Raw genomic sequence first — 16,792 nt, 5'->3', positions numbered from 1 at the left:
CGGATATCCGTTGTGATTCGTTAACCAAATGGATACATAGGATGATTTAATTTCGAATCGGATATTTGTTGTGATTTGTAAAAATGGGTGGATTCATTGAATGATTTAAACTTGATATTTGTAAAACATCGAATATAGTTTTTCGATTGTAGGAACAAATACGAGAATATAGAGTTAAGATTTGGCGAAGTGAATTCTAAAACCTTAGTGTTCTTTACCATTTTATTTCATTATTTTCTTTAGTTTATGTTTTATTTTGCACGACAAAAATCACAAAATTCGGAACTAGGTTAAAATAGAGTTGGTTTAAATAGAAATTGGTTTACACAACACAAATCCCTGTGGATCGACCTCGCACTTGCACACACGCTATATTGCACACGACTCGTGCACTTGCGAGTACAATTAAATTTGTACATCAAAGTACAAAAAACAACGAACACAATTTAGTGAGCAAAAGGAGTTGGTAGCATTTCAAACTGTAGCTTAGGTGGGAACTCATAGCGCGGCCAATGTAAGACTTTCTTAGAGCTCGTTTGGGATTGCGTTTGAGAAATAGAGCTTTTAAGTAAAAAAGAAAACATTTTTTGGCAAAAGTTTCATTTTTAAAATTTTGGCAAAAGTGGGTTTTTGACATTTTTTAGGCTTTTTGGATCTTTGAAAGCACTGTTAATTTTTTTTACTAAAGTAGTACTTTTTTCTTCAAACGGACTTTTTGAGTGTTAAAAGCACTTTTAGGCCCCTCAAACACAATCCCAAACAGGCCCTTCGTCAGCCACATAACGTGAAGAATTTGATCATTACATATAAAAAATATATATAAAAAGAAAAATTCATGGAAATCTGGTGGCTAATTAGACGTGTATACCTTGTTCATCACTAAAATTCTACATGGCAGTTTGATCCTCCAAGGTTGACCCTTGCAGACGCTCCAATAAGTCCGAGTCACCGAGCTTGTATATTTGATATCGCTCTCCTTTAATCCTATACCTGAGACGGATAGTAGTTACCTTCTTGATTTTCCAATAATCTTCGCCTCCATTAGATTGCATACATAGCACAAATTCTCTTTGCATTTCATAGAAGTCGATAATCTTTAGGCTTTCAAGGTGCTCGTTTCCAGAGGGTACCTCTTTCATTTGTGGGCAGAGCCCAATCTCTAGTTGCTCAAGACGGGGCAATGATCCTCTATCTATTTCCACCATCTTTAATTCGTTCATCTCTCTAAGTGTGAGCCTCTTGAGTTTTCGAAAACCACCACCTTCAAAATGCAACTGCTCCCCATCATACGCATAAGTGAGGGAAAGGGTAATTAGATTTGGCAAAGCTTGGACACACGACAGTGGATATTCCTCTAATGATGAGAAAAATAAGACTAGTGTGACCAGATTTTGAAGCTCTAGAATCCAGTTTGGCAACTTCTTCAATCGCCCTCTTAGATAGATAAGCTTTAGAGATGCTTTAGAAATTGATTCTAAGTCTATAATTTCATCTTCACTAATTGAGCGTACAACCAAAATGTTAAGGTGGACCATTTTTTGTATGGAGGTACATAGGGCCCTCCCACGTTCCTCACTCATATTTGAAACGCCCAACACCCTCAACTGACTCCACTTTCTGAGCTCTTCAAATAAACCAACCCCATGATGATTTGCCTCAATCATTGATAGTTCTTGCAATTCATTTAAACATCAACACCTTCATGTACTCTTACTCCTCGCACCGAATAAAGGCTACTTTTAATTTTGAAGTCATGAGAATGAGCCATAATCTATCTTAGCTTATCAAGCCTAAATATCTCAATTGGAAGCTCATGCACTAAGGTTTCCATGACATTTAGTGTCTATAGATTATGTAGCCTACCCACAGAATTTGGAAGTATTTTCACTTATGTTCTCCTCAAACTTAAGTACTTCAAATGGAATAAAGTACCCACTTCTTGAAGAAGATAATCAATAGGAGCATCTTCAAAATCTAACACTTTCAAAAGCTTGAACTTTTTGAACAATCTAACTATGAAAGGCCTACGCATTTCATTAATGTTGAAGAGAAAAATAGAACGAACATGAGAGTACTCACTTGTCTAAAAAACATTTTCTCTAGCATTGTGAATTGATAGGCTCCGACTTTTACAATGGAAAGTAGTATCACCTGCTTCAAGAACCTTGAAAGAAATTCAACTTTCCAGCCTTCGATAGGATGGTTTCATGCAGCAGATCATGGATTCTATACTTTCTGAATATCTCATAATTGAGGTCCCCAAATGAAACTTGAACCAAGTTTCTGTGGATGAGCTCCATTAAGTATTCTTCAGCTATGTCTTGCAATGCTTTTCCCTTCTTTCCTTTTATGAAGCCCCCAGCTACCCATAGCCAAAGTAATCTTGTACTTGTGATTGAGTAGTCCTCTGGAAAAATGCCAAAGTGCAAGTAGCAAGACTTTAGGTAGCACGGAAGATCATGATAACCAAGAGAGAATTTTTGTTACACTTGTAAGGTGTGGATTACATTCTAGCTCAGAACTGAGGGTATCATGGCACATTTTCCATTCAAATGGCACATTTTCCTTTGTTGACAAAAGACCACCTATGGCAACAATTGCAAGTGCCAGGCCTTCACATTTTTTGACAGTGTCCATCGACAGTTTCACCAACTCTTTGGGACAACACCTTTGAAACTCGGACTAGAATGCCTTTCTACAAAACAATTCCCAAGCCTTGTCTTGAGACAGAGGTTGTAGCTTATGGACCTGATCGAATAAAGTTTCTTTACAAGATACACCAATGAGATCACTGCGTGTTGTGATAATAATCATGCGTCCTCTGTCATTGCATGGTAAAGCATGTTTCACAATTTCCCAAAACTCTGACTTCCAAACATCATCAAAAACCACAACATACCTCTTTTGCAGTAAATATTTCCTCAGTTGGCTGATTAGTGTGATCTCATCCGTCATGTCTATTTGCCCTAGAGCCGTTTCATTTTCACAGTAGACTTTCTTTGTCATGTACATGAGTATCTTCTGGACGTTGTATGACTGAGACACTGTGATCCAAACATGGCAGTCAAAATGTTCTTTCACTAATTCATTATCATATACTTGCTTAGCAAGAGTTGTCTACTTGTCTTACCAATTCCGCCCATGCCTACAACTGAAATAACATATCATTTAGATACTCCCCCCACCAACCATCTTACGAGCTCATCCCTTGTAGACTCAATGCCTACAACTTCATCTTCCTCAATGAAAAGTGCACCCAGTCTAGGGTCATGGCATGTAACACTAGATTCACTACTAGTTGATCCTTGCTCTAAGGAACTAAAACCATATCTTTCACTTCTTTCCTTGATTTCACGAATTGATATTTTGATATCTTGGATCTTTGTAGCTATGTCATGACGTGGTTTTAATTTTTTGAATAAGTGGCCAATTTTATGGAGGAAAGCAATAAAGCTTTGCTGATGACGATATTGTGCCACATGAAGAACGTATTCATCAATTACATCTTCTATTCGATAGGCTACTTCTCTCACTTGTTTCACCCATGTTTTGACGCCATCTTGGAGGTCTTCTCTATCTGCATCTTTGAGGAAACACTGGATGCTCTCAAGTTCATCTCTAACATCCACAACATCTCGGTGGACACCCTTAGCAATTTTGATTCATGATTGATCAATTGAACTAGCTCATTGATGACAAGGGTCACAACAGTTTCTGTCATGGTTTCCTCTCTAATATTGTCACAATCATAAATGAATTTGGGTTAATTGTCACGCCCCAAGCGCAAAGCAAGACATGACACCTACTTAGAACTTGTATTGTGTTTTTTTTTAAGAAGTAATAGAAATATCATTAAAAAAAGAAAACTCAATGCATGAACACATGAACTATACCTGAGAAACACATAACTAGGAGAAAAAAGAACAAGAAATTTTGAAAACTAAGCAAATTAGTAAAGACAAACGTTGTTGTCCAAAGATAAAGAGTAATGAAAAGCAAATACAATTTATACTAAGCACTGATATTAAATCTATTTGAAACATTTTTTTAAGTTATATTTCATCCAATAACCAACTACTTATACTACCAAATTACTTATAAAACATCAATTAGAGATCAATAAATAATCCAAACACAATAAATAAAAAATCTCATTTCGTCTCTAAGATATATTCTCCCACCAGCATAATATGGGTACATTATAGTTAGAAAGTACAAACTCCAAGTCTCATCTTCCAATAGTGCAATAACTGATACAAAGACATACTTAGGGCGGTAAACGAGTTAATACTCTTACTTTGGTGTATCAAACTTTTATTTCGTTCCCAATTCCACACTCCGTTAGGATTTAACAGTAAATCCTAACAAAAGAGTGTAAAATTCCTAAAATTCCTAAAAGATTTTTTTTTTTTTTTTTTTGTAAAAAAAAAAACTCCTAACCCGTGGGTTTACTGGTGGATCTAACCCACTCGTCTTATGGCCCATGGGTCATATTGTTATTAACTTATTATTATTATTTTTTTTTTTTAAAAAAAAAAAAACCATCATGGGTGACCCTCCGTTGGTCACAAGGTTACCCACGGGGTTGGTGTGTTTGTTAAAGGGTTTTAGTTCGATACTGTTGCAAAAATTGATTTATGTGGAAAAACAAAGTGAGAATTTTTTTATTTTTTATTTTAAAAAGTAAGAATGTTTGGTATGGAGTAATGAAAAACTTTTGTTTTTTAGTGATTTTTTTTTTTATTTAAATAGTAATAAAAAGTAATTACTTTGTTATGCCCCAGATTTAAAATCCTCATTTAAAGAGATTACTTTGAATCATCATATCTCTTAGTAGAGAGAATTAGTAGGCGTACGATTGATTGCTTAGAATTAATATCCTTGTACCACTCCTTATTTGCTTAGAAAAAAAAATAGACGATTGATTAGTAGAGAGAATTATAATTCTCAAAAAAAAAAAAAAAAGTAGAGAGAATTATATGGATTATTTCAATTTTTCTTCCCTTCCCATATTTAGAACACCTTGCCGACACCACCTTCTGAATCATTTTATTATTTTTATTTTATATTATTTTTTCCTTTTCATCCCCTCAATCAACGCACCTTTGTCATCTTTATATTTCTTTTTACCCTAAGCCGAGAACCCTTATCACTTCTCAATCTCCATTATTTTCTTTCCTTATTTTATAATCACAGCCGCCCTTCTTTTTATCATTTCTCCTTTTCCCTTCTTCTTTTCCTTTCTTTTTCCTTTCCTGTTAATTTTTTTTTTTACAGGTCCACACAAGAGGAGGAAGGGGATTCGAGTTAGTAACCTTCGCTTCATTAGGCATGGTCCAACCGATTGAGCTACCTCTTGGGAACCCTTTCTTATTAATTTACTCCTTCTCCTTGTCTTCAACGGCAAAACAAAGACAGTGAAATTGTGAGAAGAGAGTTCAAGGGAGACAGAGAGGGTTGGGCGATAGACCTTAAGGAGAAAAGAGAGAGAGAGAGAGAGAGGGAGAGAAAGTTACTGAAAGAGAGAGGGAGGGGTGAAATTGAGAATGGGTTAGAGTGTTGGATCAAACTTTCACACGGTCAATTCACTTTTATTTAAATTAAATATTTTACGTGTTGAGTCTTTACCTATTAAAAGAGAGTTTGAGCCTATATGTGAGGAGGAGTGGTAGTAATAATTGAGTGACTAATTTTACTTCTTCCTATCAATTTAAGCTTTTGGAATAACTGATAATTTAACAGGGTACCTTCTGTTTGGTTTGGGCTTTGAGGTGGTGGAGACATCTTGAGTCATTCACAAAAAAAAAAAAAAATTAAAAAATTAAAAAATTAAAAAGTAAAAAGGATTAAAAAAAAATTAAAAAAATTAAAAAAATCAAATTAAGCCATTGTATAACCACGCATTCTTTTCACTACTGATCGTAAAGGAGACGATGATCTTGAAGTATGTGCCCAACTACGTGGTTCCAGCCAAGATTGTTGAAGATCTGGAGAGTTGACCAATGGCTGCTGCTTTGTCCAAGGCATGGCATGGTGGGTAATTGATGTTTGAGTGTTAAGTTCACGTCATGGTCATGTCAAAATATGATAAACATTAATTTAATTTATTTAATTAAATAAGTTAGATTTTTAATTTCAATTCAGTAATTTCACATGAAATTTACAGTTCGTATAAAAAATTAACAACCTAAAAATTGCATGTGGAGTTTAAATTGTGTCGAGATTTAAGTACTAACTCGCTAAATTCATTTTAAATTCGAGTTAATTCACAAGTCAAATCAAAAATCTAGTCCGCAGCTTTGCTGGGTTACTAGCTCAACATGAGTCATTAAGAAGATAAGCAAAGGCTTTACTAAATTCGATTATCTAGGTGCTATCAAATTCTCATTTGTTTATAGATTTTGAATTGTTATCTTAATTTTGGGTTTTGGTGATTGTTCTAATGGAAGTCATGATTGACCTTTCACGCGGATTCAAATAGCAGGGGATGCCAAGACGGTAGTTGACGCTGTTAAGGCTGTCGATCCGGACTGGAGCCGAATAGGCCATCTGGTGGAAGATATTCGGATAGCACTCCATTTTTTCCACGATTGGTCGATGGTCTATGTGCAACGTGCAGCAAACCAGGCTGCCCACACGGTGGCTCAGATGGCAACGGATCAACTGTGGGACAACACATGGAGCTCAGATTTCCCTGAAGAGTTAAGTTGGATCTGTGATTACGAGAGGAGTGCCCTGTATATGTGTTGATTATGTTTTTGAGAATGCAATAATATCAGCAATTTTACAAAAAAAAAAAAGTATTGGTACTTTTTATTAGCATTTAATGCTTTTTATTGTCTCGGCTGGAGAACGAAAATCTTGCAAGGGATTCTAGAAAAAATTTCAAAATACTAAGAAAAATTACAGTTTACCCCTATAAAATTGACAGTATTTTTCAATTCGAACACTAAAGTTTTAATTTTTGCAATTCACCCCCAAAGTTCCAAATTTTTACAATTTGACCAATTGTATCCAAAGCTTCCCATACTACCCCTAATTTTTATTTTTTTTTATTTTTTATTAAAAAAATTTAAAAAAATTCGGGGCCATCTAGTCATTTTTGCACTCCCAAATTTGTTATTTTCTTTATAAAAAAATAAAAATTAGAGGTAATATAGAAATTTTGGGATAATATTGGTCGAATTGAAAAAAATTGGAACTTTGTAGGAGTGGATTACAAAAATTGAAACTTTGGTGTTCGAATTGAAAAACACTATCAACTTTGGAAGGGTAAATTGTAATTTTCTCATACTAAAAATTAAAATGAACAAAGAACATATTAAGAGCTCACTTGTAAAGTACTTCAACAGGTATAGCATATTGAAACCCTATAGAATTATAACAACGAAAATTGCAATTGTCTCCTAGTTCATGAAATAAGCGAAAAATGGATTTTGTACAACCTCAGTGATTCTGTTGCTGCTACCATCAACTAAGATTTGTTGTCAAACCAAAGCACTAATAATCATAACCGGAAAACGAAGGAAGGAAAACTTTTATATATACATTACTACATTAGATTGAATTTCAAGCTCAATTTTTAATAAGGTAAAAATATTCTTATAAATTCGAAAATAATAATAATAATAATAATTAAAAAAAAAAAAAAAAGCACCCCACCCTTGGTTTTTCATTTTTCCTTTTATTAATTCTTTTTTAAAAAAAAATTAGAAAAGATTTATAATATCATTATTTTATGAAAATGCTCCAACAAGGTAATATTGTGGCATACAAGTCACAGTTTCTTATACTTACTAAACCATGCCATAAACATTATACTTAATAATGTGGATAATTTTATCATTACATAAAAAATAAATAAATAAATAAATCAAGTATTGTGGCTTAGAGGTTCATGCCTTGTCCATCACAGAAATTGCATGGCAGTTTGATCCTCCAAGATTGACCCTTGCAAATGCTCCAACAACTTTGAGTCACCAAACTTGTATTTTTGATATCGTTCTCCTTTAATCTTATACCTAAAACAGATAGTAGTTACTTTATTGACTTTCCAATAATCTTTTCCTCCATTTGGCTGCGCGTATACGTAGCACAAATTCTCCCTGCATTTAATAGAAGTTGAGAATCTTTAGGCTTTTCAGGTGTTGGATTCCAGAGGGTAACTCCTCCATCTGTGAGCACAGACCCATCTCTAGTTGCTCAAGACTGGGCGGTGATCCCTTATCTATTTCTATCATCTTTAATTTTCTCATCTTGACACGTCACTAATCATGGAATTTTTTTGTAGTGAAGTGCAGTGCTTGCTCCCCATCATATGCATGATTGAGGGAAAGGGTAACTAGATTAGGCAAAGCCTGGACAGATGATAGTAGATCTTCCTCAAATATTGATGAGAAACATAAGATTAGTGATACCACTCCATCACTCTCTTGAGAAACCAAAATAAAACAACGTGGATTTAAATTCTGAACTAAAATGATTTGGAAGAATTATGAAAAGTATATTCTTTTTTCTTACTTAAATTTATAGATATAATTAGATGTCATATTTTGTGTTAAGTGTACGTATAACTTGATTATATAATTCTATCAAAGCAAGCAATAAAATTATTTCTCCCTTGCAGGGTTGTAAACTGCCCGAACTGTTAATGAACAGTTCAAACTCAGACTTATCTAAACTCAATTAATTGAATCAAACTTGAATAAAAATTGAGTTCATTTATTCAACTACGTACTCCAACTTATTCCCAAGAAAGTTGAGAGAGAGAGATCACCTGGAGACGAGGTTATAGATGAAAGAATTAGGGTCACTAGATCTTAAAGACTAGGTTATAGATGAAAGACAACATGTTCCCAAGAAAAACCCATGCATCCACTCAATAAATTAAGCTGCAACTATCAACCACACAAAATTCAACTCCATCTTCATCAATTTCTTCTCTTTTTTTTTTTTTTTTTTTTTTGGGATTAATAAGTGACTTTATTAGCAAACAAACCAATAAACAAAGTAACACCAATTACAAGCCTTTTCAACAGGCTGAAAACACGACCTCATAGAGTCCTAACTAGGGCTGTTAAGTGAGCGAAGCGTCTCGTAAGCAAGCTCGGGCTCGGCTCGTGCTCGACTCGAATATTAAATGAAGCGCTTCATAAACACAAATTCTGGCTCGAATATTAAACGAAGCAAGCTCAACTCGACTCGACTAAGCTCGTGAACAGCTCGTATAAGCTCATGTATATATATATATATATATATATATATATATATATATATATATATATATAAATCTCATAATTATTAAAACCTTAAAATTGCATTTATATTTAAGCGTTAGAGAATGAAAAATTCTAGACCCTTCGTGATCAAAGAGAGAGAGCAATCATTAAAAAGACATCGATTCAATTAGAGCAGACCCAAAAGAAAGGAAAGAAGAATCAAGCAGAAACTATTGAGGGAGATTGCGAAAGGCATAAACTATTGAAAAATCAAACAGACCCAAACACTATCACTACCTGTCTGGTGAGCGAGAGTGAGAGAGTGGGAAATGAGAGTTCAAGTGGAAGATCCGTTGTGACTGGTGAGGGGGATTGAGAGAAAGACGTTAAAAAAAATATTTTTTTGTAGGGGGCGTTGTCCCAATGCAATCTGAATGCAACCTATTAACTTGTCCCACATTGTTCAGAAAACATCAATCTCCAAGTTTGCTTATTTATAAAAGGATGCATATCCCCTCTCTTTAAAACCAAATGCCTTGCTGTATTGACTCAGGTTCCATACTCGACTAACTAGGCTAAGCAAATACTCATATGCAAACTAACTTCTTAAGCCATTTAAGAGTACTTGAAGTTAAAAAAAAAATTAAAAACAAAAACATTAAATATAAGAGCTAGCTCGCGAGCTGGCTCGGCTTGACTTATTATTAGCTCGAGCTCGATTTTTTTGGCTCGCCCTTGAGCTCGAGCTCGAGCTCGAGTAAAATTTAAACGAGCCAAGCCTGAACAAGGGAAGCACACTCAAGCTCGACTCGTTTACACCCCTGGTCCTAACCAAACCAACTCAAAAAAACCAAAAAGAACACCAAACTGCAAAATAGCTGGCAGACAACAAAAAACTACAAGCAAACCCAAACTACATCACCATCATGCCTCCCCAAAGGCCGAGAAACCCTCACATAGTACTAAACTCTACCCACAAACCAAACCAGGCACCACAAACTGCAAAACAGCTTACAATAGCAAATCTGCAGGTAAATTCCACAAAGAAGCTAAGACCAAATTCTCTCTAGTCTTAGGAAATTTTCCCTTCCCAGCGATTCTAGTTCTCACTTCCCAAAGAACTTTCTTCAAAATCTGCTCCTCAGAGCTAGGCTGACTAGAGTGCTTGATTTCATTCCTTGTGCGCCATAAATTGCAGATTACAGAACCTAAAACAAAGCAGCAGAGGAGACCTATGAAAGCCTTATTTCCCCATTTGTTGATTCCTAGCTGCAAGACCTCATCCCAGATAACAGAAGAATTGGTTACTTGACAACGATGCATACAAAACTTCCAAATTGGAAGTTTGATTATGACAGAAAAGGCACTTAACCTCAACTTTATATCCCCACTTAATCAAACAATTCCCTGTGAGAAGCCTATCCTGCATAGCAAGCCACAAAATGAAAGCATGCTTGGGAATAGCATGTGGAAACCACACCAACTTCCACCAAACATCCTCATCCTTCTTTTCTCTAAGAAAATCCCAAGTTTCTGAGCTAACATAGGTGCCTTTCCTAGAGACAGTCCACAAAGGTTTATCATGAGGACCAAAACTTATCTCATGAAGCCTAGCTTGAATCTCAACTAGAGCCTCAGACCTAGCTGGTCTCCAAAACTAGTCTCCATTAAGAATGACAGAAGAAAACTTAGCCTCCACACTATGGGCATTATAAACAGCCCTGTGCCCAAAAACCTCAAACAAAATTCCAGAAGGATGCCAAGAATCCAGCCAAATAAAAATATTCTATCCATTACCAACCTCAAACTTCAAGATTCTTTTAGCAATATCCCTCAACTTTAGGATCTTCCTCCAGCTCCAAGAACAATTTTGAGGAATACTCACACTCCAGAAACTCTTCCTTTTCCACAGATTTTCTTTCGCCCAGGCTACCCACAAAGAGCCAGACCTAGCGAAAAGACTCCAAACATGTCTTAGCATAGAAGTTTGGTTCCAAACTTCCAGTCTTTTCAGCCCCAATCCTCCTTCCTTCTTAGGAAAGCACAAAGCAAGCCAAGAGACTTTAGCCTTTGTAGACTCTTGAATCTTTCCATTCCAAAGAAACCTATTGAATTTCTATTCAATAGCCTTGATGACCCTCTTAGGAAGAATAAAAATGCTAGTCAATAAACTTGCAGACTATACACGACAAATGACAACAATTGGAGCCTGCCTGCATAGGAGAGATTCCTAGAAAGCCAAAAGTCAATGCGTCCAGTAATTCTGTCCAACAAAGCTCCACAATCTGCTGCAGAAAGTCTAGCAGATATAAGGAGAACCCCAAGATACCTAATCGAAAGATGACCTTCATTCATCTTTAATTCACCCAGCAGCAAGTGTTTCACTCGATTTGAAATACCACAACAAAAGAAAGAACTCTTTGAGGGATTAGCTTTCAAACCAGATAACTCTTCAAATTCAAGCAAAGCATCTTGAATGATGTTTATAGACCTCAAACTGGCTTCAGAAAAGATAAGGAGGTCATTTGCAAAACATAGATGAGTAAGTTTATGTTTCAATCATTTAGGATGAAACTTGAAACCTAAACTACCACCAATATGATCAGCCATAATCCTAGAGAAAACCTATGTGGCTAGAACAAACAAATAAGGAGATAAGGGATCCCCTTGCCTCAGCCCCTTCTTTCCTTCAAAATAGCCAACCAAAGTACCATTTAGGCATATAGAAAACCTAAGAGATGTAATACACTCCTTGATCCAGCTGAGGAACTTCATTGGGAAACCAAAGCAATGGAGGCAATGATTCATGAAATCCCAATGAACAGAATCATATGCCTTCATAAGATCAATTTTCAAGGTGCAACAAAGAACCCCTTTCTCTTTGTGATAATTTCTAACAAGTTCCTGGGCCAGCAGAACATTTTCAGAGATACTTCTGTAAGAAATTCCATTTAAAGTATGTCCTTTATGTCACATATATTATTGTGATTATAAAATATACATAATTACGGTGTTCAGTGATTTATTCCAATTAAAGCTTATTTTGTGAAATCAAATATTCTGAATTAAATTATTGATTTAATTCTTGTGGAAACAAATATTTGAATTTATTATTGATTTTATTTTGAGGAATCAAATAATCTGTATTGATTATTTATTTTATTTTTATTTCTTGATGAAATGAATAATTAAGGTAACAACTTTAATTGAGGGTCATTGACCTACCTATAAATAAGACTTGTGTATTCCATCAATTGGCACTCACTGGAAGGCATAAGTCAAAAGAACCTCTCAATTTTTTTTATTTTTTATTTTTTAGTTTTTCAGATTTTGTTGCTGAATAGTCTTTTTCACATTGCTTGAGCAAAGCAATGACAGGAGGTACTTACATAATTAAATTATTTCCGCTGCTAATTTATATTGATTAGCATTTAATTATATATTGAATTATTACATGTGGTATCAGAGCATTCTCTAGGCCATATTTGCTCGGTCTAATCTTTAGATATGCCTGCTGTAAATTTTTATTTTTGTTTCCATAATATTGATTTTGTTTATTTAATTATTGAAACAAAATATGGTGGGCAGCATGAAACCCACTAAATATGCGTGTTTAGTTTTGGTCCATTTGGATACACTGATTTGTTTATTTTTTTGAGACTTGACCATATTGCCCTTGTGCCGGAGAACCATTTGTACACACCATCGTGAACCTGAGCCGTGGAAGCAAGAGCAGTTGGTGGTGGCCAATTCTTTGGCCATCAGCGCAGAGGACACCGACGAGCTCCGGGGAATCCACTGGGCACCTGTTCCCTTTGCCGTCAGCAGCGGTCTCTGGCCATAAAGGTGACGACGATGAAGCCGGTTTGGATGACACCATAGCGCCACGGCTTCTTGCCGGTCGGCGTTGTCTGGGGCTGATGTGCTCGTTTGGGCAGCTGTGCTGGACTGCCACGTAAGAATCTGCTCTTTGGCTATGAACGGGTGGGACAGCTAATACCCCTACTCAGGTTACAGGCGGTTTGCTGCATATAGTGAGGAGCGGTCCATCACGGACCACCCAAAAGGATTAACAGTGGCGACCAAACGGCTGATGTGGGAGGATCTGTGGTGGAGTGCACCGTTTCAGGTCCGGCATTAGGACGCCACTGCAGGGTGAGAACGACAGTGGAATCGTCTCGATCTCCACCGTTTGCTCGCGTAAGGATGTGCCAGGATGGCAGCTCTTCGTCGAGGGTCACCTCTGGCCTTTTGTCATCTGGCCAGAGCACCATCCCTTGGTGGCCGACGCATGAGGAAGGCGGTGGCGGCGGCAAGCATAAGGAAGAAGAAAAACTGGGCTGCGGCTAGGGTTTGCGTATTTCTGGGTTGGGGAGTTAAGGATCCGGGTAGGGTTTTTTAACCCATAAGGAAACCGGGTCTAGTGTTTTTTGGGCCACTGCATATGGGTTTATTTTAATCCAAGCCCGATACAATTAAAAAAAAATAAAAATTGGGTAATTAAGTGGGCTGACCCTTAACCTAATAAGGTGGCCCAACCCGATAAAGAAAGCAAACCCAATACAATAGCCCGTACGGATTCAAAAAAAAAAAAAAAAAAAAAAAAATTGGGCCTTGTGCTCTTGTGGGATTAGAACTTGAGCTCTCAAGGTAAAAGGGCCTAAGACACTAGGCCATACATTTTCATATGCTTTTGTATTGCAATTTAATATATGTTATTATTTAAATTGTTTAGCATTGAAATTGTTATTTCTTTAATGCATGAACTTAAGATTAAATATATTCTTTTTATTTATATTGTTTAAATATAAATTGCTTGATGCCTGGACTTGAGAATAATTAAGTAAGCCAATATGTTGGTGAATGTTTATGGTATTATCCAAAGATTGCAATCGGAAAGCTCTGGCAAGGAAAGTCTTGGGATTTAAGTGTGCCATTGTGCGCCCCCTCACTTTTCTGAGACACTATCCGGTTGTACTTTGGAAAAATAATGTTTATCTACTGACATGTTGATTTTGTCTTTGATTCCTTGGAACTTTATTTTGGCATATATACAGTTATTGGATGTAAATGAAGTCGTGATTATCATAATAATTTTGAGAGAGCCATAGCATCCCTATATTATAATGATAATTGCATCAAGATTATATATGTGAACTTCATAAAGAAAATTAACATCATGCTGTAATTAATTCATAAATTTAATTACTAATCCCGATAGGGACGTTTTTATTTTTATGACTTAATTAGAATAAGATAGAAAATTTAACATTGAAAATAAAATTTCTCTTAGGCCCACAGGTATGGAAAATTTTATTTTTTAATGCTAAATTTATTAGTCTTATTAATAAAGAGTAAATTTCATGCGTGATGCACCTTTGCCTATAGGTAGGTTGAAATTTACTATTAAATTAACATTGGTTAATTTAAATAAAGTAATTTCATAGCAATAAGTATATTATTTTTCTTGGTTATTGGATGTATTCCTATTGCTTTAATTATTAGTATTTTATGTTCCAATAATTCCTAGTGGTAATTTTTTCTAACTCAAAAGAAAATGTGCTTTTCACTTTGGGGTATTTAGAGATTAAATTGGCGTTTCATGTGGATGAAATCTAGTACGCCACATGAGATTATTAAACATGAACGATTATAGTGATTTAAATCGCTTAAGTTTCAACGTTCATGAAATCTCATATCAAGGAAAGTATTAGGGTTTTATTCCTTAATGTTTTAGGGCCAAAGAAAGGTCGTTGAGGAACATTTAGTGAGTTCCAGTAAGGCTTTGGCCAGCACCCTAATTTTGATTGTAGGCTCAATTAGTGAAGATGAGATTGTAGACTTAGAATCAATTTCTTCGCCACCTCCATTTCTAAAGCATATCTATCTAATAGGGTGATTGAAGAAGTTGCTGAATTGGATTCCAAAGCTTCAAAATCTGGTCACATTAATCTTATTTTTCTCATCATTAGAGGAATATCCACTGTCGTATGTCCAAGCTTTGCCAAATCTAATTACCCTTTCCCTTAATCATGCGTATGATGGGGAGCAACTGCATTTTGAGAAAGGCAGTTTTCGAAGACTCAAGAGGCTCACCCTCAGAGATATGAAAAAATTAAAGATGGTGGAAATGGACAAAGGATCACTGCCCAGTCTTGAGCAACTAGAGATTGGGCCATACCCGCAAATGAAGGAGGTACCCTCTAGAATACAGCACCTTGAAAGCCTAAAGCTTATCGACTTTTATGAAATGCAGAGAGAATTTGTGCTACGTATGCAGCCTGATGGAGGCAAAGATTATTGAGAAGTCCAGAAGGTAACTACTATACGTCTTAGGTATAAGATTAAAGGAGAACGATATCAAATATACAAGCTTAGTGACTCGGACTTATTAGAGCATCTGCAAGGGTGAGTCTTTGAGAATCAAACTACCATATAGAATTTCAGTGATGAACAAGGTATGCACCGCTAATTGGCCACAAGATTTCCATGATTATATATATATATAAAATTCTTCACATTATGTGGCTGACTAAGAAAGTCTTACATTGGCCGCGCGATGAGTTCCCACTTAAGCTACAGTTAGAAATGCTACCAACTCCTTTTGCTCTCTAAATTGTGTTCCTTGTTTTTTGTACTTCTATTTATTTGATATTTTAATCTGTCATCAGTAAAAATAGTTTGATACTACTAATCTATGTAACGACAAGGATCTAGCAGTTGTAATTAGACTTGGGCCATGGGGGGTGGGGGTTTATTCTCATATGTAACAGTTTTGAGGGCTTTGAAACCAATGTGTTATAATGGATAGTTTATTTAGTATAAGAAATTGTTACTCTTATTTCACAATAGGACATTGGAGTATTTTCATAAAAGAGTTATATTTTTGTGTATTTCCCCATAAATTGGAAATATTCAAGACCTTCGAACTCGCACCATCCATTATCGAACAAAATTGCCTTAAAATAACATGGCATTATAGTATAACTACAAAGACTAAAATGTTAAAACAACGCTGAAATGCCTTAAAAAAAAAAAGGGTTATGTATTTGGCTAAACTGGCATCTTGAGTGGACAATGTTTAATCAGGGAGGAGCTTGAAATGCATTCTCATGTACAATAGTTTTTCCTTGTGTCTTCTGCAGTTGTTCTTCTTGGCGCTTTGATTCGACATCAAATCTTTCAGTTCATGGCTTGGCTTCGACAACAGATCAATGGAATAAGAGGCCATTGAAAGCAATAAAAAAAATGAGTATTATAAGGCACTACTACTGTTCAGTGAGAAGAGGGACTACTTTCTTAATGGATGGCTTTTGCGTGGATACTAATGTGTGCTATTCCCATCACGAAAGCTATAGTCGTTATTCCTAGCTATTTCTCATTTTGAAGAATAACTATTCAACATAGATTGTTATCCTGTGAATAATAAAATAACCAAATGAATGGAATAACTATTCTCCAATATAGCTATTCTATTTTGAGCTCTAACCCGCATACCAACCATACCCTTAATGAGTTCCTTAGTGAGTAGAAAGAAGTCTCATTCTCAACCTACACAGCTAGCTCAAACAATG

General features: G+C 35.7%; 2 pseudogenes; one reads left to right on the top strand and one right to left on the bottom strand.

Annotated features, from left to right (window-relative positions):
* Positions 1 to 15,630, top strand: part of LOC132171612 (disease resistance protein RPM1-like) — a 32,683-nt pseudogene extending 17,053 nt beyond the window's left edge.
* On the bottom strand, positions 888 to 3,721 carry LOC148588002 (disease resistance protein RPM1-like; annotated as a pseudogene).
* Positions 15,631 to 16,792: the final 1,162 nt, after the last annotated feature.

The sequence above is a fragment of the Corylus avellana genome, chromosome 1 (assembly GCF_965113065.1).
Source record: "Corylus avellana chromosome 1, dhCorAvel1.hap1.2, whole genome shotgun sequence".
Taxonomy (NCBI): Eukaryota; Viridiplantae; Streptophyta; class Magnoliopsida; order Fagales; family Betulaceae; genus Corylus; species Corylus avellana.
This window is presented reverse-complemented; position numbering and strand designations above follow the sequence as displayed.